General features: G+C 50.1%; 1 protein-coding gene across 1 annotated transcript in view; it reads left to right on the top strand.

Annotated features, from left to right (window-relative positions):
* Positions 1-27,017, top strand: part of LOC141933683 (protein CEPU-1) — a 355,483-nt gene that overhangs the window by 89,992 nt on the left and 238,474 nt on the right. The gene's annotated exons all lie outside the window — the stretch shown is intronic.

Genomic DNA, 27,017 nt, shown 5'->3' with positions numbered 1-27,017 from the left:
GACTTTGTGTTGCTTGAATCTGTAGTAGGTGATTCCCCCACCCCAGATTCCCTCTGTCCTAGGCCTGAGAGAAATTTCTGAATAAGTGGAAACTGTTGGAAAAATATCGTGTGTCAGAAATAGGGGAGTATCCATCTCAAGTTGTATCTGAGGCAGAAATACTCTGTTTGGACTCATGTTGCAGGAGGAAAATTGAAATGAAATGCTTAGAGTTTATTGAAGAGATGAGAATCGACAATTTTACCCTTATTTATTTATTTTTGATGCAATCACTTGGGTTTTGGGAAGCACTGCTGTTTAAAGCACGAGCGTTTTCTGTGCATGAGTGTGTGTTTAGTTTGGGGTGGTGTTTTATGGTGTGGAGATGCTTCTGTCTGGCAAAGGCAAGGTTTCCAGTTTCCTGTGGGGTCGTGGCTGCTTTGTGGCCGTGCTGGGAGATGGTTGAAGCAGTGCTGGCTGCACGTGGAATAAAAAGGCAGGATCTGTAGATATTTATTCCTGGCTTTGCCACCGACACAGTCGGACCTCGTGGGAGTCAGAAAGGTGCTGCGTGCCTCAGTTTCCCCTTTCAACGTGTCTTCTCCTTATCATTAACACCGCCTGAGCCACGCAGGATGTTACTGGGGCACAGCCCAAGAGGGAGGGAGCGATTGGGAGGGAAGGAAGAGTTCGGAAATAACTTTTGCTCAGTGCCCGAATCCCAGATACAACCGAAAGCACTTTGGAAAGGTCCCAGATGCTCGCAGGGAAGCGGGCTGCTCAGCCAAGCGGGACGGAGAGGCGCATGATACAGCGATGCGGTGCTGGAGAACGACAGCCTTGTCACGCTGACTTATGATGGATGAGGAAAAAACCTATTTCTCATCGGCGGTGGGAAGATGTGAAGTGTAAAGAAGGATGCACCAGGAGTCTCTGGGCGATTCATCTTGTGTCGGGCATGCTCCTGGAGTCGGCAGAGTTGAGAGAGAGTGTGTGCCAGCAAAGCCAAAAGGCAAAAAAAGGAGGGGCCGGGGAGAAAATTCATTATGTGAAGGATAATCTCACCGGGAAATATCAAAATGTCAGCAGCACCCCAGATAGGGGTAGAGGAGAAAAATTAACTGGGGACATTTGTCAGCTGTTAAACCAGGCATGGATCGGAGCAGAGCGGCTGGATGCCAAGGCGTTGGCTGCCGGAGCGGCGTGGGATGGGAGGTGTTATGAGGGGGGAGCAGGGCAGAAGGGGAACATTCCCCCCACTGGAGTGGGGGGATTTTGGCATCGGGGTCGGGCTCCGCTGTAGCAGGCAGCCTTGCGGGGCAGTATCTCCTCAGCACCCTTGCTCCCCTACGTGCCGTGGGGTGCAGCTTTGAGTTTTTTGGTTGGGTTTTTTTGTGGAGGGGAAAAAAAATACCTTACTCCTACTCCCCAAGACCTACTTTTCACCCCTCGGGAATTACTGTAAATCTTGGTATTTTCTTTTCCTTTTTTTAATTGCAAAAGATGGTGCCTCTCTGCTCGCAGAGCAAGGGTTGGTGACCTCCTGGCTTGGCCGCTGGTTCTGGCCCCGTTAAAGCGATGTGGAGCCCCATTAGCCACGGTGGAGAGCTGAGGGGACGATCAGGCTGCCGGATCCGTGCCGTTATTTGCAGGAAACGGCCTGACCGCAGCCTGCGCAAGGGCCTCATTTCATCCCTGGCACAGAGAGTACCAATTTCCAGCAAGGGAGCTGAGCTCCCATCTGGACTGCAATAACTGGTTGAAAGAAAGTCGAGACCGAGCCCTGACAGAAGAGGAAAACCTTGATATTCTTTGTGAGCAGGATACTTATGGGGTTTTAGTGTTTTATCTCATCCTAGAGTGAATTTGCATGCTGCATGGTCGAGAGCATCACCGAGCTGCCCTCAGCATCCCTGCGTGAGCTGGGGAAGGGTCTGCACTCAGGGAGGCTCCCGATGCCTTGTTTTCCATTTGGTAAATCTAAAAAGTGGTTTTGCTTCGAGAAATCTCCTGGGTCAGGTGGCAGCAGTAAATAGCCGGGGCGTTTAGAAATGATTGAGCCATTATTTCAAAGTGTCACCAAGCCTGCTGCCCCAGCAGCGCGTCTGGCAGTGCTTTCTGCTCGGTATGCACACAGCGCAGAGAGAAAGTTTAATAGCTGGAGTCCCAGGGCACAGTATTTGGTATAACAGTTGGGGCTTGACACCAAATAAAAATCCCCTATTAAAGAAATCAGGTTAATTTACTGTGTGAAATGAACCAACTTAAACTGCTCCCAAATAGACAATATATTGTACTTTTTCAGTGGGAGTGGAAAAATGATTGGAAGCCTCTGCAGCAGCCTGTTGGTCTCCTCCCTGTGCTGCTCCTGGGGCTGTGACGGCTGCTCTCTGCCTTCATGTGCCTCAAACCTTCCTTGTGAAGGGGCTGGGCGATGCAGAAACCCTCCAGACGGGAGCACTCACCATCTCAGAGTTGCTCTCAAACGGGCTCTGCAGCATCCAGGCAGCTGCCACATCCATCCCAAGAGCTTTTAGAGAGGGGTCTGCATGCGCCTTAAACCAAATCCACGCTGAGGTCCAGGGAGAGGTTGCAAAGCTCTGTATTATTGTTCCTATGTGCATTATTTTTTGTGGTGATCAGGAGCATGCAAAGCTCAGGGCCTGGGGAGGAGACCTCTGCACTGAGCTGCTTGCACGCTGAGCACGAAGTGAGGGAGAGGTGGAGAAAGCTTTGGGTGAGAAATGTCAGCTGCTTTGCTGTAAAATACCAGGGTACCGCTTAGGGCCCTGTTTGGCTCTCAGAAATGGGCTTGGAACGCAGGTGGCAGCTCTCTGGGGAGCCCTGAGTGCAGCTCTGAGAGAACTGGAGGACTGGGGCCACTTGCTGTGGTGGCTGAGGGACCGCTGGGATCTCAGCTCCGCTGCCCTTTGCGGGGCGGGGCTGCATCCCGAGGGCCCGTAGTGCCAAGCCCTTGGTCCATGTGTGGGACTTGCAGGTGTGGGTGGGAGATGAGGGGTGCTGACAGCTCGCCCTGCATTGGGGTGTCTGGCTCTGCGCCTCGTTTTCCCCATCTTCCCATCGGGCAACGAGGCTATTTCCACCTGAAACCTCTTCTCCAGCTTGAGGCTGGAAGAACCTGCTTGCATTTGAGTCCTCTGGCAGAGATGAGCCCCCAAATGGCTTTAATGATCCTCACCATGAGCAATGCGGGGAAGCAGAGGTGCAAGTGCCACTCTCTCCGCTGCTCTAAGTGAGACTTTTCTCGCTGAATCCTGAAAGAAAAAGACAGTCTCCTCCGCAACCAGAGACCCCCTTCTCCTTCCCGCCCCAGGAAACCGTGGTACAACTTGAAACCGATTAATAATACACAAAGGGATGATGTGGTTGGGCAAAGTGTGGCAGTTTTCCTCAGCTAGCTTGTGTTATGCTTTTATTAAACCGCGATCTAAAGCAAAGGAGAGGGAGTGATTTTATAGCCTGCAGCGCCTTGTTTGCAGATTATTTTCCAAAGATGCGCGGTAGAATATCAATTGCTTGCGATGAGAAATCCCGGCAGGTGCTGCCTCGAACAGAGGAGGCTGAACAAGTCGGCGTGGTCCCTCCTGGTGTGGATACGCTGGTGCAGGCAGGACTCAAGCTGCTGCTCAGTCCCGTGCTCTGACTCGGTGTAAAATGGGCTGCTGTGGGATGGAGATGGACGCTGGAGCTGGGGACAGGCTGTCGGGGTGGGCAGAGGGCTTGGAAGATCAGTGGATGGTGGGGGACTGAGGCAAAGCCCCCCTGCCTGTGCTGTTCCGGTGCCTGCAGACCCCTAAATCCAGAGGTTTTAGTGGAAGCACAGATGTTCAGCCCTGCATGTCCAGGTTTTAATGGCATCGCTCGTTCGCAGGGAGCGTTGCAGCGGCTGGGGTTTTGGACGGGGGACAAGGAAACAGCCCGTGTGTCAGATGGCAGAGAAGGGCAAAAAGAAAGGAAAAATGAAAAGGGAACCGGAGAAGCGCAGTGACTTGCCCAAAGTCATGCCGCAGCGCGTGGGGAGGGAGCCAGGCTGCTCTCTCAGCCTGGGGACCTGTCTGCTAGATTGTGCTGCTCGAACTAAAAGCATCTTTTCCCTCTCTTTTGGGGACGTGTGGAGGGCAGCTCGTGGCTACTGGTGTGTTTCCTAGCCGCTGTGGCGAAAGCGGCTGAATTCCTGAACGGACAGCAGGAAAAAAAAGGGGGTAAAAAGAAGCTGGGTAGGGGTTTTGCTTTAAGAAAATAATACTCCCTGGTTCTTTGCTCTGAACCCTCCACGATCCCTTTGAGCCCCCTTAAGCGCCAGTCGATGGAGGGTGCAGACAGACTCCTGTCATTAAGCAGAAGCTCTCCGAGAGCCACAAAGCCCAATCAGCAGGAGGGGAACAATCGAGGCGCTGGCGGTCTCTGAGCTCTTCTGCTGATGAAGAGCAGGGTCTGGACAAATTTGGAATAAGAAATCAGTGGCTGAGGAGGAACACCTAGTGACCTAGCTGGGGAAAGGAGGCAAAAAGTTCTCATCTATTACTTCTGTGTCTTTTCAGAGCACCTTTAATCATACCCCGCATCATCTTCATCAGAGGGAAGGTGGTAATCAAGGCAGCTGGCTGGGGATGATGCTGTTTTTATACGCCGCCGAGGCTGTTCTTCTTTTTGGGGTAGTCATGAGAGTAGCTCTGGAGTGTGGGGAATGCGTTTTGGGCGTGTTTGGCTTTTTTTTTGTAGCCACTCAGGAGTTGGCTCATTCTGCGTGAAGGACAGGGATAGAGATGCTCTTGCAAAGGGAGCTAACGAAAGACAAATGCAATGTAGTCTCTTATTTATTTTTTTTTCTCCTGTCTGCTTTCTTTATAGTGGTAAAATGATAGAATTTCATGCAGTCAATTGAGGCTATTGAGTTGTTTTGCCACTAAAGTGCTGGAGCATTGACTGTATAGATTCACAGTGTCCCCTCGGAATAACATCCCTTTTAACAATGTGCCATCAAGGAAAAGCTGTGCAGGCTTTAAAAGGTTTTCCAGGGTTGTATTTCTCTCTCTCTTTCCACTCAATGCACTGAAATCAGACCTGAAGCAAGTTTCAAGGGAAGCAAGGGGCCCCGAGCTGTGGCCGGGAGGGAATGGGTTGTGCCTGTGCCCTGCTTTATGGCAAGACACCAAATCCCGGGTTTGCTTGGGGTTGGGGCCCTGTGGGATGCGTGTCTCTTCCCTGCTGGGTCTCTCACACCAGCTTGTTTGGCTCCTCCAGGAGTTACTGGGAGATAGCTAATGCTTGGTACTTAGGATAAAAGTAAGGAATAAAAGGAATGCAAATCCAAGGTTTGGAGGGAAAGCATACAGCTGAAGAAACCTTATTTTCTCCAAATTCCTGTGATTTTTTATTCCCCCCCCCCCCCCCCTTCTGCACGTGCTCACCCACATTTTCTGTCAGCTCTTGTCTGCTGCCCCTCTAGGAGAAACCTTTGCTTGAATTGAGCAGCAAAGGGATGTGCCAGGTCCATAACTCACGGGCTGAAATCTCATCATGGTGCTGCGCTTTGGTGGTGGCAATGGTCTTCGCTCTCCATAGCCGGTTAAGATGAGTTTTCCTCCAAAAGAGAAGAGTAGCTTTGCTGTGTGTCACCTGGTGTCGTCCCCGTGACTGTCACTGCTCTTGGGCATGTGTGGTCTTTAGACTGGCTCTTAGGAAGGATTTCTTTGCAGAAGGGGTTGTTGGGCGTTGGAATGGGCTGCCCAGGGCAGGGGGGGAGTCCCCATCCCTGGAGGGGTTGAAGAGTCGGGTTGACCCAGCGCTGAGGGATCTGGTGGAGTTGAGAACAGTCAGTGTGAGGTTCATGGTGGGATCTGGAGGAGCTTCAAGATCTTTTCCAACCGAGATGATTCTGTGATTCTGTCTCCCGGAGGGTTTCAGGTGGGGCTGGGTTAGCTGGGCAGACCCCCATTGAGTTCACTGCCTTGGGGTATAATCTGTACCTCTGTGTGAGATGAGTTGCAGCCAAAAAAAGGGGCTTGGGAGGCGTCATCCAGGGTGAGCATCCACCTCCTGGGCTGCTGGTGCTATTCGGTGGGGCAACTCTGCCGGGGAAGCGCCGTGCTCATCACCCCATGCCCGTTATCGAAGCACCTCCCCGCTGCGCCGGGCCTCCTACCAGCCCATGTGTAATGCAGATCTCTCCGGGTGTCCTTGCTGCATTAGCCCTGCTGCTGATCAGGCTGTGGCTGTGATATTTATGAAACTCAGCTTTCCAAATTTCAGCTTGTTTTAACCTTCAGTCCTCGGTTTCCTGGCTCTTCAGTGTGTGCTCTTTTAATAACTGTAACCCATCTGATAATGTTGTTATAAATTAATGATCTGTTTACAACCTTAACTCTGTTTTAATGAAGACTTTTTTTGTTGAGGAAAATAAAAGCTGCTGTAATTATACCTTGTAACTGCAGGGTTTTATAGCCGGTGAACTCATCCAACAAGCCATTTCGATTAGTTTATCCAGGCAAATATTCTGGTGTTGATTTCATACATATAAAAAACCACACAGCTACTTCCGTGAGCAGCAGAAATAATTATTCCTGGATCCCTGTGTGTCTGTGTCTCAAGAGCAAACTGGTGCTAGATTTTCTGATGTCGAAGGAAAGTTGAATTCACAGTCCTGCCTTTCTCTCGGTAAGAGCATTAATAGTATCTTTCATCTGACTAGCTTCCTATTTTCCCCAAACTTGTATCTTGGAGATAAATGTGTCCTTCTATCAGATTTTATTGGTATGGGTTATAAGGTTTTAGAAATCACTAGAGATGGGGAAAGGAAACAGCCAGGCAGGCACTGCCGGCATGTAAGCCTCATTTCCTCAGGAAACCAGACTGAAAATACTTTGGGTGCCATTAAAAAGTTGGAGCTGCTGGTGACTGTTGTTTAAGGATTAAACTTCAGAAATACTTGGAAGCTGTTTCCCAAGTGCTTGGTTCAGTCTGTACTTTCCAAAGTGCTTATCTTGGTCGGTTGGACAAATTCCTGCATTTCTGAGGAGCTCAACAGCCAACTTGTTGAGCGTGTTGGAAAATTTAGCTATTTCTTTTGGGTACCTATATGGACCTGGATCCACCAGATCCTTCTGAAAATGTTAGCCATCACAGATCCTGGTACTTTCATTTCATTTTGCTGGGGGCTCCCAGTTGTCTTGAGATTCACCAGCAAGCCTTTGCTTTCTGCTAGCTGAGGTTGAACCTGATTGCCAGAACACGTACAGTGAGGACAAAAATGGAGAGTAAAGGCAATGGGCTGCGATTTGGGAGACCTCAATTTTGGGTGGCCCTCAGTGCTGTGCTTTTGACAGAGTTGCGGAGGTAACTGCAGTTGAGCGTGTACACTTTTGGGGGCATTTGTTGCCTGTGGGACTGGGAAAATCAGGTTAGTCTTCCATGCTGATGCTGCTATAGAGGAGCACATGAGGATGGTGATTCCATCATCTGAGGAGGCTTCCTTCTTCTGTCTCTGAGCCACCTCTTCATCTCTCTGCCTGGAAATCCCCTCCCTAAGCAATTACTCCTTTCTCCCAACCCTGCTGAACATGGATGCTGGGTGGCTGCACGGTTCCTGGCTGTTGACCGCATTGACACTGGGGATTGAAGTTGCCTTTGTTGACAACACTCCCGTTGTGCCCTGCTCTCCTGTCGCTTCACCCCCCACACACTGCTGTTGGCCACAGACCTTGCTTTCTCCCCACTCTGGCTGGAGCCACTCATCTTCTCAGCTTTCTGCTTGTGTCAGATTTGCAAGTTGAAAAATAACCAGCGCTGGGCACGGAATAAGAATTCTGCCACCCTGCACCCACAGTCACTCCAATTCACACCTGGCATAAAATATGAACGTTTTCTGCCTCAGCAGCAGCCTTTGCAGTCCTGGCGATGGCACCAAGCTGGTGGGTCTTTGTGGACCTCCTCCTCATCTGCAAGGTGTTGAAAGAAATGAGTTTCCTGGAGATTTTTCTTATTCTATTTGGGCTTGCTTTTTTTTTTTTTTTTTTTGTGCGATAGGACCCTGGCTCTACCTCCTGCTTCTCCATGTTACCACGATGCCAGTTACACTAATAGGCGAATGATGATTTTGTTCTTTGTTTTTTGGGAGGTTGTCTCGTGAGGACCCTGGAGCGGGGATGTGCTCTCCCAGCTGGCACGCTGGCCTCAGCGCATCGAGCCGCTTTCTTGCCCTGCAATCAATTCCTCCAATTCCAGCCCCCTGTTGCAACAACAAAAAGTTGTGCAAAAGCATTTCCCGCCCCTGAAAATCCATTACTGACCCTGTCACTGTCCTTTTCTCATGGTTGCTTTTTTTTTTAAATTTATTTTTTTTGGCTGGGTTCAGGGAGGCTGTTTTCCCATACTGATTACAAGCAGTTATCAGAGAAATACTTTGCCAAGTGTCAGCCCGCAGCCACCTGAGGCAGCAGAACTAAGAGTTATCAGTATTTGAACAAGTATGAAATGGGCTTCTGGCCATGACTGGGGTGACGTCCTTCTTTGCGTCCTTGTGATGGGCAGGAGATATCATCTAATTAAAGATACTGAGCGTAGATGGAGGAATCGGGATTCGGATCTGAGTTTGGCCAGCCCTTAGTGGGTTGCCCCGTGAACTTGATGTCTCCACATGTGGGATTAGGTCCCCCAGATGCTGAACTAGGACCATGCATAGGGACTGTCTCACTGCTGTGACCCGCTTGGAGCTGTGCTGCCAAAGCTGCTTTTAGATCCATCATCACATATTTTAAAATTCCTTTTACCTCTAAGCGTGGAGCTTCAGGCAATGTTTCTCTATCATTTTATTTTGCTTATTTATTTATTTTTAATTCCCCAGTGGTGCTGGTATCTGAACCTTGGGGATGGGAGAGTGAACATCATGGGAAATCTATGCTTTAATTTTCTATCTTTCTTTTTCCTTCCTATCTCCGCCAAGAATCTGCATAAACCAGCTCCTCCACGTATCATTTATTCATATGTATTTTAGCAAGAGGCTCTGCCTTGCGATGGAGATGTCATTTGCAAAATAATAAGGTCCCGGTTGCTGCAAAAAGAGCACCCCCGCTCTATCCCCAAGAGGTCATTCCCTCTAAATTATAAATCTTTTTAACCATTACCTTGTGGGTATACATGAGCACAGCACTTAGATTAATTCCAGGTCTTCCTTGTCGCCTCCTTTCCTTTTTTTTAATGTACACATAAACCATTCAGCTCTCTTGAATGTCGGATCTGTATTCCTAATTGGTTCGCATCAGAGGATCTCTTTGCCTTCAGCTGCCGAAGTCTCTGCATTGTGAAGGGACGTAAGTCACAGGTGTCATCAGATAATTAAGCCGATATTAGGTATCAGGAAGCGGCGCTTCCCTTTTTGATCCCCTCCTGTGCCGTACACGGCATCGCAAACACCTGGCCCAGCCCCAGCACACCCTCATCCCCTCCGCTGCGGACGGAGGGAGGAAGGAGATGGAGGCATCATCACAAAATGAAAAAGGGCATTATTTTTCTTTACAGGGTCTTTTCCCGCAGTAGGTCACCCTGCAGATGCTGAGGGAGAGCAGGGCACAGGCGTTTTGGTGCACAAAACCCTTTTTTTTTTTTTGGCCACGGTCCATCCTACCCAGCAGGGCACGGTGCAGACCCTCATGGAGGGCACCCATGGGAACCAGGGGTGTGAAGCCAGGTTTTTTTCACCTCTCTTTTTCATCCCTCCTCCCAAACGCAAGACTGAGCCCTTAGCCCTGATTTGGCTCAGCCCTGCCAGAGACAAGGGAGCTGTGCTGGCTTACGCCGGCGCTAAATCCCTCCTTATATTTATGGTGCGTGGGGGAAGGATGCTTTTATGGGACATCTCCCTTGAGCCTACACTATTACCCTCTTCCTGCTCCCTAAACTTTGGCCTTTGGTCCCTGCATCTGCCCTGAAAACCACCTGAGGCTGAGACAGCTGCATCCCAGGACTATTGATGCAGCCGCTCTTAGGGAGGGGAAATTATTAATAACCTAAGGTGTAATTATATATGTCTTAAGCCTTGCTCAGGCTCTGCTGACATCTTTCCAGAGGAGGGAGGAGGGGTTTCAGGGAGACACCTTGCTGTTTAATAAATAAAAGAAGAGATTCATAAAGTGTCTGGCAAGCACATTCCTCACATAGAAATGTTACGGAATAACACAGGATGAATAATAGAAAAGGTTATTGAAAAATTCATAATTTCCAAGCGCCAGTGAAGGCCAGGCTTCCATGCCGTTTATTTGCCTGTAGAAAAGTGATTAAAATATATATTATTGTCCTGTCTATAGGAAAATGTATTATTAAGTGGATACTAGCATGACATTTGAAAAATCCATTTCATTCCATTTAGCGGCGGGCGGTGGGAGGGGAAGGGGGGGTCTTTCTCCCGCTTTTGTGGAGGAAGGTTTAACAGGCATTTTAGTCAGGCCTTCACAAAAACAGCAAAAAAATAAAAAGGGGGAGGGTTTAATTACGGCCCCTTGCCTCTCAGCGGTGCCATTCATTCTCCATTTTCATGCTTTGTGCATTAAAAATGAAATGAGATTCGTTCACCTTTATTTATTACTTTAATTGTCAAGAAGGGGAACCGAGGACAGACGGCTGGTTTGATGGGTGAAGGGACGGGGGGTTTTCATGGCTGATGGGTGGGTTTCTGCCAAGGTTTTGGGTGCTTTTCAGAGGTTCTCATTATCTCACTGGACATCAGGTCAACCTCGGAGGCCTGGAAGCAGGTGGAACTTTACTGTTGTGGTGCTGGTGACATTCAGGTTGTCACTCTGGGCTCGTCCCTCTTGTTTTTGGGTGCTTTGTCATAGCTTTATAAACAGTGAGTCCGTGCACAGGCCATGCTTGCAGACCTGTCCTGAGCATTGACTTGGGAAGCTGGAGGATTTGGGGTTTTTTTGGGGATGCTGGGTGCATTGTTTGGTCTCTGTTGCTCTCCTAACCCATCCAGTTGTGCAAAGCTGGGTGGGGAAGTTGTGCCAAGAAGTTTCCTTGACAAAATGCCAGGATGCTTTATTAGGACTGAAAATATCTCTGAGTTATCCTCTCAGTCTTGTCCTCTTGGAAGGAGTCAGTTGGTGAGTGTCCCCCCACTCCTGAGCCAGCCACATCCCTGCAGCGTGTTGAGGGTGGGTGTTTTGGGGATGGGTAGACACCTGGGTCAAACCGGTGTGTGAATTTGTGTTGCACCCATGGGATCTCATTCTCACAGAACTTCCTGGAAAAAAATACTGTTCTGTAGGTGAAAGGTAGGTCATCCAACAGCTGGATTTGGGATATTTGGGCTTTTTCTCCAAGAGCAGGTCCACGAGATGGACCATTTGGGCAGGAAAGTTGTCATACATAGCCAGGAGCCCCTTTACCCCCAGGGAGTGCATTTTATATACTGTCTGTGTACACTGAATTTATCTGGGGATTAAAAGGGAAGAACTAGACCCACTGCTCTGTTAATGTTGGCGGGGATGCGTCATTTCACATCAGCCTGGATCCACCCCTGAGAAGAGAGGTGGAAGCTTTTCTTCCCCCCTCCACGCCTTAGATCTTGAGCTGTGTCTATATTTGCTGCGTTAATGACTCGGAGCCTATCTCCAGCTCCTCTTTAGTTTTATTCATAGATCCCATCTGGGACTGTCGGAAATAGAAAGGCAAAACCTGCAAAGAAGCCATGTGGCAGGAGGGGACATGAGGCAAATAGCTGCTTCTAAAAAGGAAACAAGGGTTGGGATTGACTTAAACTATTCATCAATCTGGAAGGATTTGCCATGTATCTTCAATTAAAACAATTTAAGAGCCAAGGCCCCCTTTTTTGTGGTTTTTAATGAAATGTTTTGGTTTTGAGGGAGTGTCCTAAATTGAGCAGGGCCTCCAGTATCTCCAAAAAGCAGCTGACCAAGCGCTGATGTCGATCATCTCTGGAGGTACCTCCGTCCATCCTTCCCTTGCGTGGAAAGCCCCAGACCCTGCCTCTCAAATTAGATACCTGAAAGTACGTAAAACCGAGCGCTCCTGCCTGTGCCGCAGCAGCCGCGTCTCTGAAATGTAGCGGCGTTCATTGTGTAGAGCTCTTTAAATCTGCATGGAAAATCAGATTGGGAGTGAAGGAATATAGAGATCTCGCTGCAAAGGAGAACTTAATGTACCCAGAAGCCGTTGATAGACTGCCTGATACCCAGCAGTCACAGGCGGATGGGCAGTCTCTTCCTCTCCTGCCTAGAAAAAAAATATGTCTGAGAAGGAAAAGAGGCCGTGCGCAGGACAAATGGCAATATTTGGTGGTGGAGGGCTGCAGGTCAGTGTTCACCCTGGATTTGTGAAGGACGCGGAGGGGGGATTAGGTGGGGAAGGCGCGCGGGCAGGCAGAGGGATGACAGCATGGCAGCGGTGTGTGCGAAACTCCGTGGTCAGCATGGCAAATTGCTGGACACAACTTCTGCGATCAGCTATCTCTCCTTTCTTATTTATTTTTCTTTTCTCCCCCTCTCTTACAATCTGGAGCTAAGCTAGCCTCTTTCTCTAGCTCTCCCTCCCCAGCCCCAGTACCCATCTTGGACGATCTAAATTAAAATCTGTTATCATTTCCCGGATAATCCCCTTTGATGCCCTGAATACAGCAGAATCTGTCCTGCTTCAACCTTGCATGTAAGTGCTGATAGCTTTTGAACAGCTAAATGGCTTTGTATATCTCATACAAATGTCTGTCTCATCCAGGAGCTGGCAAGCACTGCGCAGTCGGCTGGGGAAGCTTTATGAGTTACAAGTGGAATTACTTTGGAGAGATGCTAAGGAGGCCAAACCTTTCAGTACACGTTCCCTTGGCATCTTCTGTCTGGCAGGGACGGGGCTTGCATTGTCTTAACCTCTCGGAGCAGCTAATTGGCGTCGCGGCGCTGATGCAGTTTGTCATCGGGGCTTTCCTGCGTGCAACCCGCTGCGCCGGCCCAAATCTACCACTCTGAGCTTCCCTGGGGATACCAGTTGCCCCCACACTGAGCTCCTGGTGAGCTTTGTGTTGAGGAGAGCTCATGCGCAAACTTTATTTGTGGGCTTTGTGCAGAGCTTGAGGCGGAAATGAGTGTTTGTGCATCTCTGCCCAACCTGGCTCCCGGTGCAGTTGACATCCCTGGCTCGGGCACTGGTGCTTGTTCTTCCAGTAGAGCTGATGTTGGTGCTGGGGCTCCTGAGTCACATCCCCAGCGTGTTTGGCTCTGGTGGTGCCACTTGTCCCTTTCCATGCTGGTGTTTTTCATTTGTGATGGGGCTGCGAAAGCTCTGTCAGCCCCTCGCTCCCCTGCCTGCCTTCTCCGGGGAGCTGGTTTGTGCTCAGGGGCAAGGTGAGGGATGACTTCATCATTAAACCTGCCCCTCAAGCTGCCGTCGTCAGAGGGGAAGTAAGAGGAGAGATGGAGCCTTGCAGAGGGAAGCTTTCCCCAGTGGGAAGGCATTGCAAATCGGCAGGGCTGGCATGGGGAGGTGAGCTGCCAGCACTCTGGGCACATCCCGGGTCTGCGAGCGTGCCCATCACCTGCTGCAAAATGCAAAGTGCAGCCCAAAAACTGATTGCCTGTCTAAAATACAAGCCTGGGAGAACAGTCTGAGGAGCAGCCGAGAATCGCTGTAGCCGGTGACGTCTTGAGGCCCCCTCTGAGGACCCGGCAAGATCTGTCGGCGTCTGGGGAAAGGGAAAGAAAAAAAAAAAATCTGTGAGAAGCTGGTAATAGTTTAGTAATGGCCTGGTGACTTGAGCTGATGTGGCAGAGTACAGCTGTGACTGAGAAGCATCTTTGCAGCTCTTAGCCCCAGGTGACAGAATATGAAAACACAGCCTCCTGTTTGGGGAGCTGCGCTTAGCAGAAAGGCCAGAGGAGGGAAGATTAAGGGGGAAGGAGCCGAAGGAAAAGAGGGGCAGGGCTTTATTTTTAAAAGAAAAAAAACCAAAAGAACCAGAGCCTTTTCAGTTGCAATCACTTCTCTGCCCTCTCTGCCTTGCCACAAATGGGTCTGCATCTCTTGGTTACATTACGGGAGTGTCGGTGATGGGTGCTGGGTTGGGGGCGGGCTGCCGGGGGGTGCGAGGTGGCTGCGGTGTGGATGGAGCAGGTGAGGGGAGGCTGTATTTCTGCAGATCGACAGCCTTGTGTGTAGCTCGGGGTGGGGAGAGGACAGGGACACACGGATGCAGCCAGCACCAGCTGCATTCATTTCTCAAAGCTGCCTGCTGTGCGGGAACTCATCTGCCAAACCGGCCAGAGCGTCGGCAAAGAGCAGCTAAGTGGACTTAACCTTCCACCTCTGCTTCTGCTTCCTCAACAAAAAGAAAAACCCCAAACAAGCTGATCTTGCTGAGCAGGGGCTTTATCTGAACCAAGGGCTAGGGGAAAGCAGGCAGCTGGGCTGCGGTGAGCATCTGGCTCAGGCCTGGCAGCCCTGGCTCCTCCAAGCATCCAGCATCCCCATGGAAAGAGGGATTCATCCCTGCTTCTTTCTCTTCAAAGGCTCTGAAACCTCCCAGCCGCTCAAGAGGGAGCTTCCCCTGGGAGGGAAGCCCAGAACTGGGTGGTAAGAGAGGGGCGGTGGGGAGGCTGGTGGGGAGCTCCCAAGGCAGGAGCTGACCTTGCAGCGTCAGACCGGAGCTATTCCCCAAGCCCAGCCGGATCATGGCACAGGATCTGGCTCTGGATGGCACCACTCTGCTTCCCTTCTAAGGCGCCATGATTTCCTCCCCCCCCCCACATTTTGGACAGATGCTCGTGGCTGGGAAGAGCAGGGCTGGACACCACCCACCCCGTAGCATCCCTCTGCAGAGGCAGGTTGGGGTGGCAGAGCTATGGGCACGGTGCGTGCCTGGCCCCGCTGCCGAGGGGCAGATGCGCTGTGTCCTTGGGGCTGGTGACTCTGCTCCGAGGGTGGCTTCTGCCAGCGATGCTGCGGGAGCCTGTGGGCATGGTCAGGGCTTCCCAGGGCTCTGCCTCGGTTCCTCCCCGCTGCAGAGCTGGGATCTTGCTGGCAAACACGGTGGTTGGTTATTGTCAGGCTTAGGATCAAAAGTGGTCACTGTTGTGATGGGGGGTGGGGGTGGGGGCTGGTGGTGAAGGAGGGCAGTTCCTTGCTGGGGGCAGAGATTAAAGCTTGAACTCTCAAATGAGCAGCATCCTGATGCCGCTGGGTCTCAGGGACTGATGCCCATGGATTGGGTTGGATATTTGTGTGCTGAGCTGCTTCTGTCCTCTGCATCCAGGCAGCCAGCGCCTTCCCACTGACAAAGCAGGTTTGCTCCCCGCCTTCCCCCGCTGCCCCTTTCCCTGTGCTGAATCCAGAAGAAAAGAAAAAGCACTCACCCTCCCTTAATGAACTCGGCATTAATCGCTTGTGTCAAATCCTTGTGCTAACAAGCTAACGAAATCAAACAGGCCTCCCCGGGGAGAGCCAGGGAGTCAACACTCATCCATTAAAATGGTAATTTTGTATTTTTCACCGAGGCATTTGTCGCCTCTTGCCCTTGTGCACTCGTTAGTGCTTTGGCCTTTAAATTACAGGATTTTTTTTTTAAAAAAAAAAACAACCAAACTACAGAACCAACCCTCTTCAGCCTTCTTCTCTTCCTCCTCCTCATTCTGGGAGATGCCGAGCTGCATGCGGACAGTTATTTTGGCTTCAGTAATAGAAAGAAAGTGCCTGTTCCTTCAGAGACGACCGCCTTTCTCCTGGCGGGATCGGAAAATTGATCCCACCCCCTCCAAAAAAAGCAACTCGTGAGCGTTTTGCTTGAATCCAAGTGGTAATTTCAGGTCACCTGTTATTTGTGGGCTCGTAATAGTTTCTTGCTTGTGAGATTTCTGCAGACTGCTGGGAAATCATCGAAATATTTGCAAGTCCTAAGGGTTTTTGCAGATGATGTCGGCAGTGTGCTGAATGCAGGAGTTAGGGGCTGGCTGCTATTTGATGCTCCCCCTGTTATAAAAAGTTAGTTAGCAGGGAAGTGTGCTGCAGGAGCGAGATTTTATTAGGCAGCCAGAGAAGGTGGACAAATGCAGCCTTCCTTCAGCAGGGCTCAATCAGATCTGGCTTTTCAGCATAAAAGCTGCTTTTTCCAACTGCTTCGGCTGCTCTAATGAAAGGCATCACCTCTCCCTGCAAACCTTGCTTGCTTCATCGCTGCTACAGTGGGAAAGCTGTTAAAATTATCGTGCGTGCAGCAGAAACGAGGAGTTATTGAAATGTAGCATCTCCAGAACAGCCCAGGAGAGGAGATGCCGCCGCTCGGGCATTGCACGGGTTAGGGAAAGCTGGTCTGCTGCCCAAGTTGCTTCAGTTTCCCCATCAGTAAAATAAGAACAAGGAGATACCCTTCCCGGTGAGATCTGCATATGGAAAATGCCACGGGAGGGTTGCAAATTGCTGTTGTGTCAGGAATGCTGAAAACAAGACGTGGTTTTAAATCCAGGTTGCGCTTGCTTGCTGTGAAATAGGTGCAAGTGCGAGGTAGGGCCGTGGGTTGGGCACGGGGGCCTTGTTCACTTTTTCCAGCCTGGGAAGCTGTTAAGTGACTGGTTCCCTGCAGCTGAAGTGTCTCAGCGCCCGCTCTCTGCTGACGCAGGAGGGTGTTGTGTTGAACTTGCAGCTCTTTGAGACGGGGGCTCACTCATCTCTCAATCGCGAGCGCAATTAAATACACCCTAACGACGTGTCAGGCGGCGCGGGGATGTGAGCACGACGGCAGTGTTTCCCTGCGGAGCCTGCCATGTAGAATACAATGAATAATCATGCCCGTCCTCCTCTCCCCACACAGAAGTATTCCGATAAATAAATAAAATAAATGAAATTTTTTCATTTCATTAAATTTTTTCCTCCATTTTTTTCCTTTCTATTTTTCATCAAAGCTCTCCCTCTGGTGAGCAATTTCCAGGCAGCGTGGCACTTAGCGGCTCAGAGGAGAGGATCTGCCGTAGTTGATGTGTTTCTCATCTTCTCATTTCCCCATTTTCCAGGATGAAGAGGGCTGGTAGTCCTCCTCCCTGGACTGGTTTCTGCTTACCATGATGCAGCTGCCCACCATGCTCTCCTGGAGCTGGTACCATTTGCACCCACGAGCTGATAGGGAGGGGAGGAAACTGTGTGTGGGCAGGAGGGGCTTAATTTTACTCATTTGGTATTAAAATAGGGTCAGGCAGTGATTGTCGGTGCAGTAAAAGAGAAGCCAAGGAGGCTTTTGTGTGTGTGCACAGTGGCAACGCCATGGGCATTCTGCAGGGCTGTGGAATCAGGATTAATGGCTCCAGCATCCTTCAAGCAAACTGTATCTCAGAGTGCTTTCTAGAGTTAAATGACACAAGACGGTGGGTAATATATGGTGTAAATCGCAAGAAAACAGCAGCACAAAGATATGGCAGGGGGAATAAATTAAAGCTTTCCGTCACAAAGCCAATAACGGGGAAAGGGGGAGTGGAGAGGTGGAAACAAGGGAGAGGATATTTATTTTCAGATGAGGTATGAAAGCAGTGAGAATCAATGACTAGAACATAGAGCATCTCATGCGTATCACCAATATATACACAGCCCTTGCTGCCAGCCCTGGCCAGATGCTGGGGGTGGGGGGGGGACTGAGGGTGCCCAGATTCTTCAGCCACTGTTAAAAGTGATGCAGTGTGTGCCTGGCTCATGGCACCAAGCTCCTGCGCTGAGGTTTTTCCTCTTGCAGGTGGTTGGTTTTGCTTTTTTCAGAGGTGCTGAGAGCTTTTGAAATAGGTCTCCTTACGGTGTCTCAAGCTGGGTCCCCTCTTCCCACTTCTTAGTTGGTCCTTCAAGGCCAGTCTTGCCTGGTCTCATCCAGCAGATGCAGTGAACCTCATGTAGAAAACTAGATTTTTGCCTCCCACCTTCCCCAAACCTCCCAAAAGAAGGAAATACGGATCAGGCTGGTAATGGGATGCTAAAGGTGAATTTTTGCAACATAACTGGGATAGCAGCATGGTTGCATCAATTTTTTTGGAGCCTAAATCACTTGGGAAAGCAAGGCATGAACACCCCGCTCACCCCAAGGATGTCAGCAGTTTTAATTTATATGATTTGTTCAAGGTCATATAGTGGAGCAGGACAAGTTCCTGGCGAGGAAGCTGCATCTTTTCCCCAGGCCTGCTTTTTATCAGGGAGGGGGCGAGAGGTAGAGGAAGAGGGGAGGAAGATCCCTCGTGCGCCTTGTTTGACAAGTTTGCAAACCAGGGAGCGGGTTTGCAGGCGTCCTCACGTCCCTGGCCACGCCGGGGAATCTGTCTGCTGCTCCCTGGCTCCCCGCTCGCCCCCTCTGATAAGGTAATGAGATGCAAGTCTTTGGTGTGTTTGACAAGCTGCTGTCCTACAGCGCGAGAGCTGAGAGTGCTCAGAGGCTGGGAGAGGAGATTAATTAATGCTAAAAGACACAGTTTGATGTGGCAATGAAATTTCGATTATAATAATCTCTAATTATCTTGTAGCACAAGTGCCTCGGCTCTCCCAGGTGCCTTCCCCAGTTTGAAATTGTTATTTGTCAGCATCAAAGAGAGAGAGGAGCGGGTGCAGGGGGTGCACGCGTGGTCGCTTGGGATGGGGAGCTCATCTTCTACTGGGGCTGTCCCTTAGCAGGGATGTCTGTCTCCTTCCACGGACCCTGTTGCTGCCTGCTGTCCCAAATCAGGGCAAAATGGGGGGATTTTGGGGCTTCAATGCGCTTTCTATATAGGGTGTAATTTTCAGAACATAGGGAGCCAATCTGAGGTCTGTGTAGCTGTTTTGTGGCACTTCTACTTTGCCTTTCCAAAGTGTGTCATTCAAACACCTGGTCCCCAGTGGCGGTTTTTTTCCCTTATGGTTTTTACTCAAAATCAACTTATTCCCAGGGAGAAGTTCGGTCTTGACAAAATGACACTTTGCCCAGGAAAGCCATTTCCTTCAGCAGGCTTCCAGGTGCTTTATTGCCTATCCTTCAGGCTCAGCGAGCTTTAAAGTCCTCCTCCTCTTCTCCCGTCAGCCTGAGCCCTTCTATCCCAACGTCTTCACTGTGAAATTGTGACGTGTCCCTTCCCAGAGGGATCTGGTGGCCTTTTGCAGAGGCCCCTGTGAGCAGGGCTGGACACTCATGCTCTGTGTGCTGAATAGCAGATGGGCACGTTAGCATCTCTAGGAGCAGGAATAATTGGCTGCTGTGCTCGGTGAGGGTTGTAAGGGGGTCTGTGCTGCTCTGAATCATATTTATCTACTTAAAAAGGTCTCAGGAGAGGAAGCATCTTGTTTTTCAAGTCGCTGCCCCCATGGCGTGCTTGCCATGCAGAGGATTAATTTACCCATTGCCTTCTTGGGGCTGCAGAGGCAGGAGGCATCCTTTAACCCCCCTCCTCCTCCAACCCTTCAAAGACTCGGGGGGTTCCCCTCTTTCCCAGGGAAGGCAGGGAGCATCACCAAGCCCAGGGTGGGAAAGGGGTACGGCATGTTGTTGGCTGTCACGACCTGTTGGGTATCGCTGGGCGCAGCACGGTTGCACTTGTTGAGATGCAAAAGGGTGGGGGGAAAGCAGCCAGCTGCAAGTGAAGCAGCTTTCCCAAAGTCCTCCCCAGGCCTTCGCCCTTACAGGTGATGGAAAAGTCCCTCTCTGCTCTCCCACTCCCCTCCGATGCATCTCTGCTGTGAGGGGGGAGCTCCAAACCCCCCAAAACTGCAAACAGCAAACCCGCTGCATCCCACCTTTGCACTTCGGCATCTACCGAGAGGGAGGGAGGAAAAGCAACACACACACCACAAAGAAAAAAAAAAAAAAAAATTAAACCCCTGCGTGGGTTGTTTTGAGTCACAGATCTGTTTGCAAATGAGCTTGGGGGCTCACTGGGTAAAAAAGGGCATGCTTGGTAAATCCTATTTCACTTCACCAATGAGCTGAGAAACTCTTGGATAATGGGTTATGAGTTGTAGATCTGTTTGATTGCATTGTTGCAAAGTGGGAATTGTTTTGCAACATAGATTCTTAATCACTGAGGCATCTGTGATTGAATGCGTCGAAAATTGGTTGAAATTGAAAGTTAACTATACTGCAGACGGCTTATTCTTGTGTATAATTGAAAATAAATTCTAATAACTCTTCTTGAAAAGGGCTGCCAGGAGGAAATTTCCAACCTTGTCCTCTCCTCAGCCCCCTCCTCCAAACCCACAAATCCTCCCCCCTCTCCTCTGATCCTTTTCTTCTCCATACAATCCAATCTCTGCATGTCACTCCCTGCATCGTCAGCTGTAAAATATTTAACTTGCAAATAGTTCCTGTCATAACGCCCGGGGATGGGAGCGGTAGAAGAAACTAGAGGAGGTGGTTGGTTGTGCAACGTATAATTGTACTGTGGGGTAAGGTGCAAGAATAAAATGTCAGCACAGGGAACATCAAACTTTCTGCAGTCTGTTGCATGGGCAGCTGCAAATTTGCAGGAGCTGAGGGTATGGCCATTTATAGCCTAAAATTATTTCCTTTGGTCTGCAACCAGGCATAGAGGTGCTTGGCCATCACTGAGGCATCTGCTCTGGGTGCAGGTGAATTATTCCTCTGTTTGCCCATGAGGGCGATGGAGAGAATCAGGGTCTTGTTTGCCCAAATATTTCAATTCTCTGGAGCGTTTTGCAGTGTTCGTGGGATGGTTAACGACGGAAAGGAAGTCAGCGGCAACTCCTCCTTGCTCTCTCGTAATTTGAGATCCAAAGGATGTCTTATGGAATTGAAAATTAACAAAATTAAACCTGATACAGGGGAATTTTATATCCATAATAAAATTTTAGTAGGAATGCAATGGCCCTGTGAGACCTCCTGCCCCAGGTTATTACAGAGGCTGAGAGTTTAGCAGACCTCAGGAAGAATTGACTGCTCCGGAGAATAACGTCATCTGGCATGGTATGGTGCAGAGGAGAAACCTTTGATGACGTCGTTCCTGCAGTACTCAAGGGCTAGTGGTGGGTAATCCAGGTCTCAGTGCACTACGTGGTCTTTTGGGATGTCTTTCTACATTGGCTAGACCTCTACTACACCAATTCTAGGTGACTCTTCCATCCTTGTCCCACCTGCGTGCCCTTAGGGCTGTAATGCAACCCCTAGGCTTGCTGTTTCCCCCCTCCATGTCTGGGCTCCTCACGCTCCAGGAATTTTTTGGGTTAGAGATGATGATGCGCACAAAAGGTCCTGCCTCACCGCTTTATGCAGACCACAGAGACGAAAATCAAATGGTACCTTGCTTTTTGCAAGCTCGAGGCAGTCTGCTGGGGGGTTATTCTTCGTGGGACGAGAGGTCAGTTTTGCTTGACAAAGAGAAGGGACTTTGTTTTTTTCTTCTTCCAGAGCTCTGTACTGTGCTCAAGCTATTTTTATTCCTTCTTCCACCCTCATGATGGGATGAGGCAGTCAACAGGGTGCTTTCATGGCCTCATTTCGGAGAAGGCTGTGCAGAAGTTGGAGGTGGGTTATTATTCAGTCCTCCTTATGCTAAAGATGCTTTGAAGCCACACTTGGACCTGCTCGCAATCTTAGCCTGGACCACCAAAGAAGAGAGGGCAGAGCAGTACTCCGGGGATGGGGAACAGAAAAAGAAAAGCTTTTTTTCTGTATTGACTCTCCTTTGATTGCTTGGGAAAAGCAGGCTGTTCTCTTCTGTGCTGCCCAGAAAACTTTGGGCAATTCTACCTCCTTTTGGAAGAGTACCATGACTTTTATAGGGGATAATATCTGTTTAAAGCTGGGTTAACTACGGAGTCCTTCATCATTACTTAAAGTTATCATCCAAATTTGGCACTTGACATCTTTTGGGAAAGCGCCAGCAATGAAATAAAGCAAGCAGTGGACCGAAACTCAATCTGAGCTTATAGATGTCTTTGCATGTATTAGAAAAGTTGCACAAAATCAAATAAATTGATTTTAAATCAATTTATTTAAAATGGTGCAAACTCCTAACACAGACAGAACTAGTTTAACCTTTGCTTAAATTGATTTTGCTTGCAACAGTAAATTACTGAGTGAGACTGAACTGATTTAATGGAGGGTTAAGCCTGTTTAAGTGTGTCCATTTTGGGGGTTTTCATTGGTTTGGAGGGTGAGGATGGCCCAGTCATTGGGAGCTTTTGGGGAACTTGGGAAACCTGATTTTTCTTTCTTGCTCTGCCACAGATGGCAGGTCCCCCTCCCTGGGCCTCAGTTTCCTCCATGTGATGGGGGATTATAAAATTTTCCTGTTTTCTAGGAGTGTTGTTGCCTTGGGACCTTGGTGGTGAGAAGTGGACACCTTAGGGTTTATCTGTCCTGAAAGAAAAAAGCTACTTCTTTACTAACTCAAGTTCAAATAATAGTAAAGTAGTTGCTAATAGTTTTAATTTGAGTTGGTCAAGCTAAGCCAGGGCTGTATTTTGGTTTGCAGGATGGAGAAAAATACACATTTTCCTATCGGGAGGTCTAAAACCCAACCAGGGCTGCCTGCATCCCTCCTCTGCCCATCAAATTTTGTATTTGGGAATGCATTGGAGCATCTCCTCCGGGATAGGGAGGAATACACGCTCCACAACCGTACATGCCTTTTGTTTTGACATTTGTCTTTCAGGGCTTGTTCAGAGAGGTGGAGGGAGGCTGCTGCGATGCACCAGCTTAGGCTGGCTCCTCCAAGATTTACCAGAGCTGAGCCCCAGCAGAGAGTTTAAGATTAAGGTGGTTTTTCCATATGCTGGAATGGCTCAGACCTGGGTCTTTGGGAGCAGAGGAGCCTCCGTCCACCTGAACAAGTGTTTTTCAGTGCATCGTAAATTTGCTGTGTTGCTTGTCTGGGAGTGATGTGATTTGAATTAATCAAAATGCTCAACTGCAGGAGGAGAAAAAAAAAAAAAGAGGTCTAGATTGATGGAAGAAATGGAGTGGTGATAACTGTGTTTTAATCCAGTAGCTGAGGGTTTAGAGCAGCCGCCTGGGAATCGATCCTCCTTTTTGCCTCGGGAATTTGAACCCCCAGCTCGCCGGGAAGCGCTGAAGGACGTTGGCAGATGGGAGGTGCTGGGCTACCCTCCTGCTTGGAGCTCTTTGCTTTGTATACCAATAGATATTTATTAATTAGGAATCCGAGTGGCTCCCTCGTTCAGAGGTTAGGCTACTCACTAGGGAAGCTCTGGTCCCTATTCTCATTAAGGTTTAATTACACAAAGTAAAATATCAAGAGGAGGGAGCAAGCCCCCCTGAATGCTGTGTGAGGGGGGTGGCTGGCAACACGCTGGCAAGTGGGAGATGGACACGGCTTTGGGTCCCTACGGATGGGAGAAGCTGAATGGTTCCCATTGGGGGGGCAAAGGGGGGGACCTTTTCAATTCTGTCACTTGGAAGAGCTGCGATGTGAATTTGGGGTGTCCAGCCTGCAGCAGTGGTGGTGTAGGACAGTGCTGATGCCACGGAGGTTGGTCGGCACCTGAGAGAAACCAGGTATCGCCGTGGAATGCATGGCAGAGGATCCGAGGCTGCTGTTAACTTAAATACCCATCTGTGTGCATCTCGGGAGCCTATAAATTTCAAGGGATAATTAGTAGCTGCTGTACAGAAAGCAGCGGGGCACTAACCATTTTCACTTGAGTTTCGGAGTGTCTTCTGCCCAGGCGGTGGAGCGATGGGGAGGAAGGACGGCGTTGTCCTTCCTCTTCAGACCTCCCGGAGGGTCCAACACCAGCACAACTCATTGCATGGGGTGGGGGCTCATCCCTGGGGGAGGAATTTAGAGGGTGAGAGGACTCAGGGAATGGTTTGTACATGGATGGCTTCATTTTGAATTGGAGAAATGGTGCTGGATGAGTGACAGCCTCACCTCAAACTCTTGCTGCTTGCAGCCCTTCTCTCTGCTGCATCTCCCGGACTTTTGCAACAGCAGGCACCTTGATCCTGCTTTTCCAACGTGGAAACTGAGGCAAGGAGCTAGACAGTGATTCTACTGCCAAGATAAAGACAAGTTGCTTAATTTTCCCACTGCTTCAGTCACCAGACTGCAGGTTTGGTTCCCGAGGTGGCTGCGGACAGAGCAGAGTCAGAGGGGCATCACGGGCTCGGCCTCGCCCCGGGGAAGGGAGGCTTTAATGAGTGCACGTTTTGGAAGTGCTCTCAACTCTTCAGGTGAAAGTTGCTCTCCAGGAGAAGTGCAAAGAGCGCTGATTTGCATTCTTATTGCCGGCAATATCCATAGGGAGAGAATGTCAGAACAGCTGTTATGTCAAATTACCTTCCTCCAGTAACAGGGGATTTTATCTGTCATCTCGTGGAGGGCAGAGGCACTTGCACCCCTTGGGGGAAGCCTGGTTTTGCATATTTTTTGCATCTAGTGCTTTGTGAAATGACTGAGCCTAGCCCAGCACAGTGCAGGAGAGGCACTGGGCGAGCAGCTGAGCAGGGTGGGTGGCAGGTTGAAGGATGGAGCAGAGCAAAGGGGATGGAGCGAGGGCTGGGGGCAGCCCCGGTGCTGCTCTTCCCCTATCGCTTGCCCAGGACGATGCCCAGGTCCTGGGCCCATCCTGGGCTGTTGTAGCAGCTCGGTGTGTCCTGTGTTGTAAAGCCTTTATTACAGGCTTTCGATATAATCACTTCTTAATTAACTCAAGCGATGGCTTTATTTCTTGGAGCTCATTTCCAAAGGCTTAATTTTATTTCTACACAAAATTAATATTTTACGTTTTTGTGCTTGGAAGAAATGCCTGCATCCAGGCAAGGGGGGAGAGGAGGAGGCTGAGCCAGCGTGGCTCCTCACACCAAAACATTTCTGGTGCCGTCTGTGTTTTCCTAAGCAGCCATCAAGTTCTGGTGATCATTCGCAGGGAGGAAAAAATAATAAAACCAAGCATGGATCAAGATCATTAAAAGGCTCCATCTGGACTGTGCTAAGGATGGGCGATGGCAGCAGGACCTGCCTGGCCTCTGCTATACCCACTGCAGCTGGGGGACAGCCAGCCAGACTATTTTTACATTTAGACAATATTTGGGGACTCGCAGGAGCCTCTAAATGTCCTTTGTGCCTCTTGGCTCTTTGTGCAGTAAAGCCCTGCAGCGGTGGGGGGATGCTGAGTGCAGGTCTGGTGCATCTGTGCCTGCATGTGCAGGGCTGGCGTTGGGGCAGGGATTGCCCTTTGGTTTCACGCTCCTACAATGCTGCAGTCCAGGGCTGCCGAACGGCAAAATGTGCTGCTGCTGCTCTCTCTGCCCACCTCACCCTGCCGTGAGAGCCCTGCCTTCCCCTCCCGCTAGGGGGCACACGTAGCTCAGGTGGGTTTTGTGCGTGGGGCCCCGTCGTAAAGCTCCAGGCTGGGAGCAGAGATTCAGTCCCAACAGTGATATGTTGTGCCTCAGTTTCCCCTCCCATAAAGCTATTCTGATGCCTTTTCTTGAGGCGCTTTGGAACCTATCGGGCCCCTTAGGAGAGCAAGGTACATCTGCTGTTGTCCACATGAATGGCTCCAGCTTATCCATGCCTTTTGCTCAGACAGCAGCTTGGAGCAAGTCTAAGCCAAGTCGCATCCAACGGGAATCTCTCCCTTCCTCTCCCGCTAATCCCCATCCTGCCCTAAGCTGCTCACGGGCATTAGGTCTTTAAATAAGCTTTGGATGGGACAGCGCACCCCAGGGAGAGAGGACTACAAATAGACCCAGCTAGGTGACTCAGAGTGCCCTGAAGTAGCCACAGGCTGGGTCAGATGAGCTGGATGTCCACAGCTTCTGTGTTAAGCACTTTGGGATTAAATCACCTCCCCCAGATCCCAGCCTGTGGCCAAGCCTGGGAGCTGGGACTCGGTCCTGCAAGGGTCAGGCTCTGCTCCCCATCCCCTGCATCCCTGCTGGGGGTACCCCAGGGATGTAACGGTGCCCTATGCCCCGGGTTGTCAGGTGGTGTTACGTGTTATGTCTTATTAATTGTAACGACTGGATCACACTAGCAAGCTTTGATGCATAATTCCGTTGCTGTGCTATCATTCCGGTGCTCCAAACAGAAGGAGTCTAGAGTGAGTTAAGCGCTGGAAGTGAGGCAAAGGGACGCTGGGAGATATTAAATTTCTGTAGCCTTTCAGAGGCTCCATAATTCATAATCCTGAAACGCACAGGCTGATAATTGCCCTAATCACTGGAGAAACATGGCCAAAATGTACTGAAATAAGCCATAAAACTCATTACAAGATAACAAGATTCTATCTATTCTCGGAGGTCGCGTTAAAGCTCGGCAGGTCAGGGAGTTAATCACCTCCTCCAGCAGAAGCAACGCCGATAAGCGGCGGTGCGGGGTGCGTGCCCGCAGCCTGCCTCTGCCCGGGTCTCACCTGCCCCTCACCCTGTGGTACCCACCTTGGGTTTGGATGCATATGGGGTGCAAGTGGGGTGGGGAAGCTGGCATTTGGCTTGGCCGGGAAGAAGTACTTTCCCTGGGGAGGTTGAGCTTTCCCTTCTCATCCAGAGAAGCAACAGCCTTTCCAGAGTGGTGATGCTTCCCTCGCCGTCAGCCACGGCCCGACGCTCCTGTAGGACCTGCCTTGTATTTTCTACTACTTTTCATATGCAACCCACCCTTGGCAAAACAAGGGAGTGATCCCTCTGCAAAATTTTTTGCAGGGTGTGATGCTGTGTGCCATATTTTTCAGGGGATTGGTCATTAGGATGCTTTCCTTCATCACTGGTGTGTATCAGCTTTTATCCAACCCAGCTCCATGCTGCGTTATGTCTTGAGGAGGACTTCAGGTGTCTCAAATCACTGCTCGGGGACACCCGCTTTGGCTTCTGGTTGTGAAATGTCCCTGTTAGGGGTCTGTCTGAGCAGGGGGATGGACTCTGTGCTCCTGTCCCTCGGAGGGGCTGGGGAGGACCTGCAGGTGCTCCCCCATCATGGGACAGCCGCGTGCTGGCGCCGCCGGCAGCTGCCTCCCCGCTGGACTTGTAGTGATGGATACCGGGCACGCCGCTAATCCATAAACCTCAGTAAATGCTGCTGATGAGTCAGTGCTCATTTAAC

The sequence above is a fragment of the Strix aluco genome, chromosome 23 (assembly GCF_031877795.1).
Source record: "Strix aluco isolate bStrAlu1 chromosome 23, bStrAlu1.hap1, whole genome shotgun sequence".
NCBI classification, from domain to species: domain Eukaryota; kingdom Metazoa; phylum Chordata; class Aves; order Strigiformes; family Strigidae; genus Strix; species Strix aluco.
This window is presented reverse-complemented; position numbering and strand designations above follow the sequence as displayed.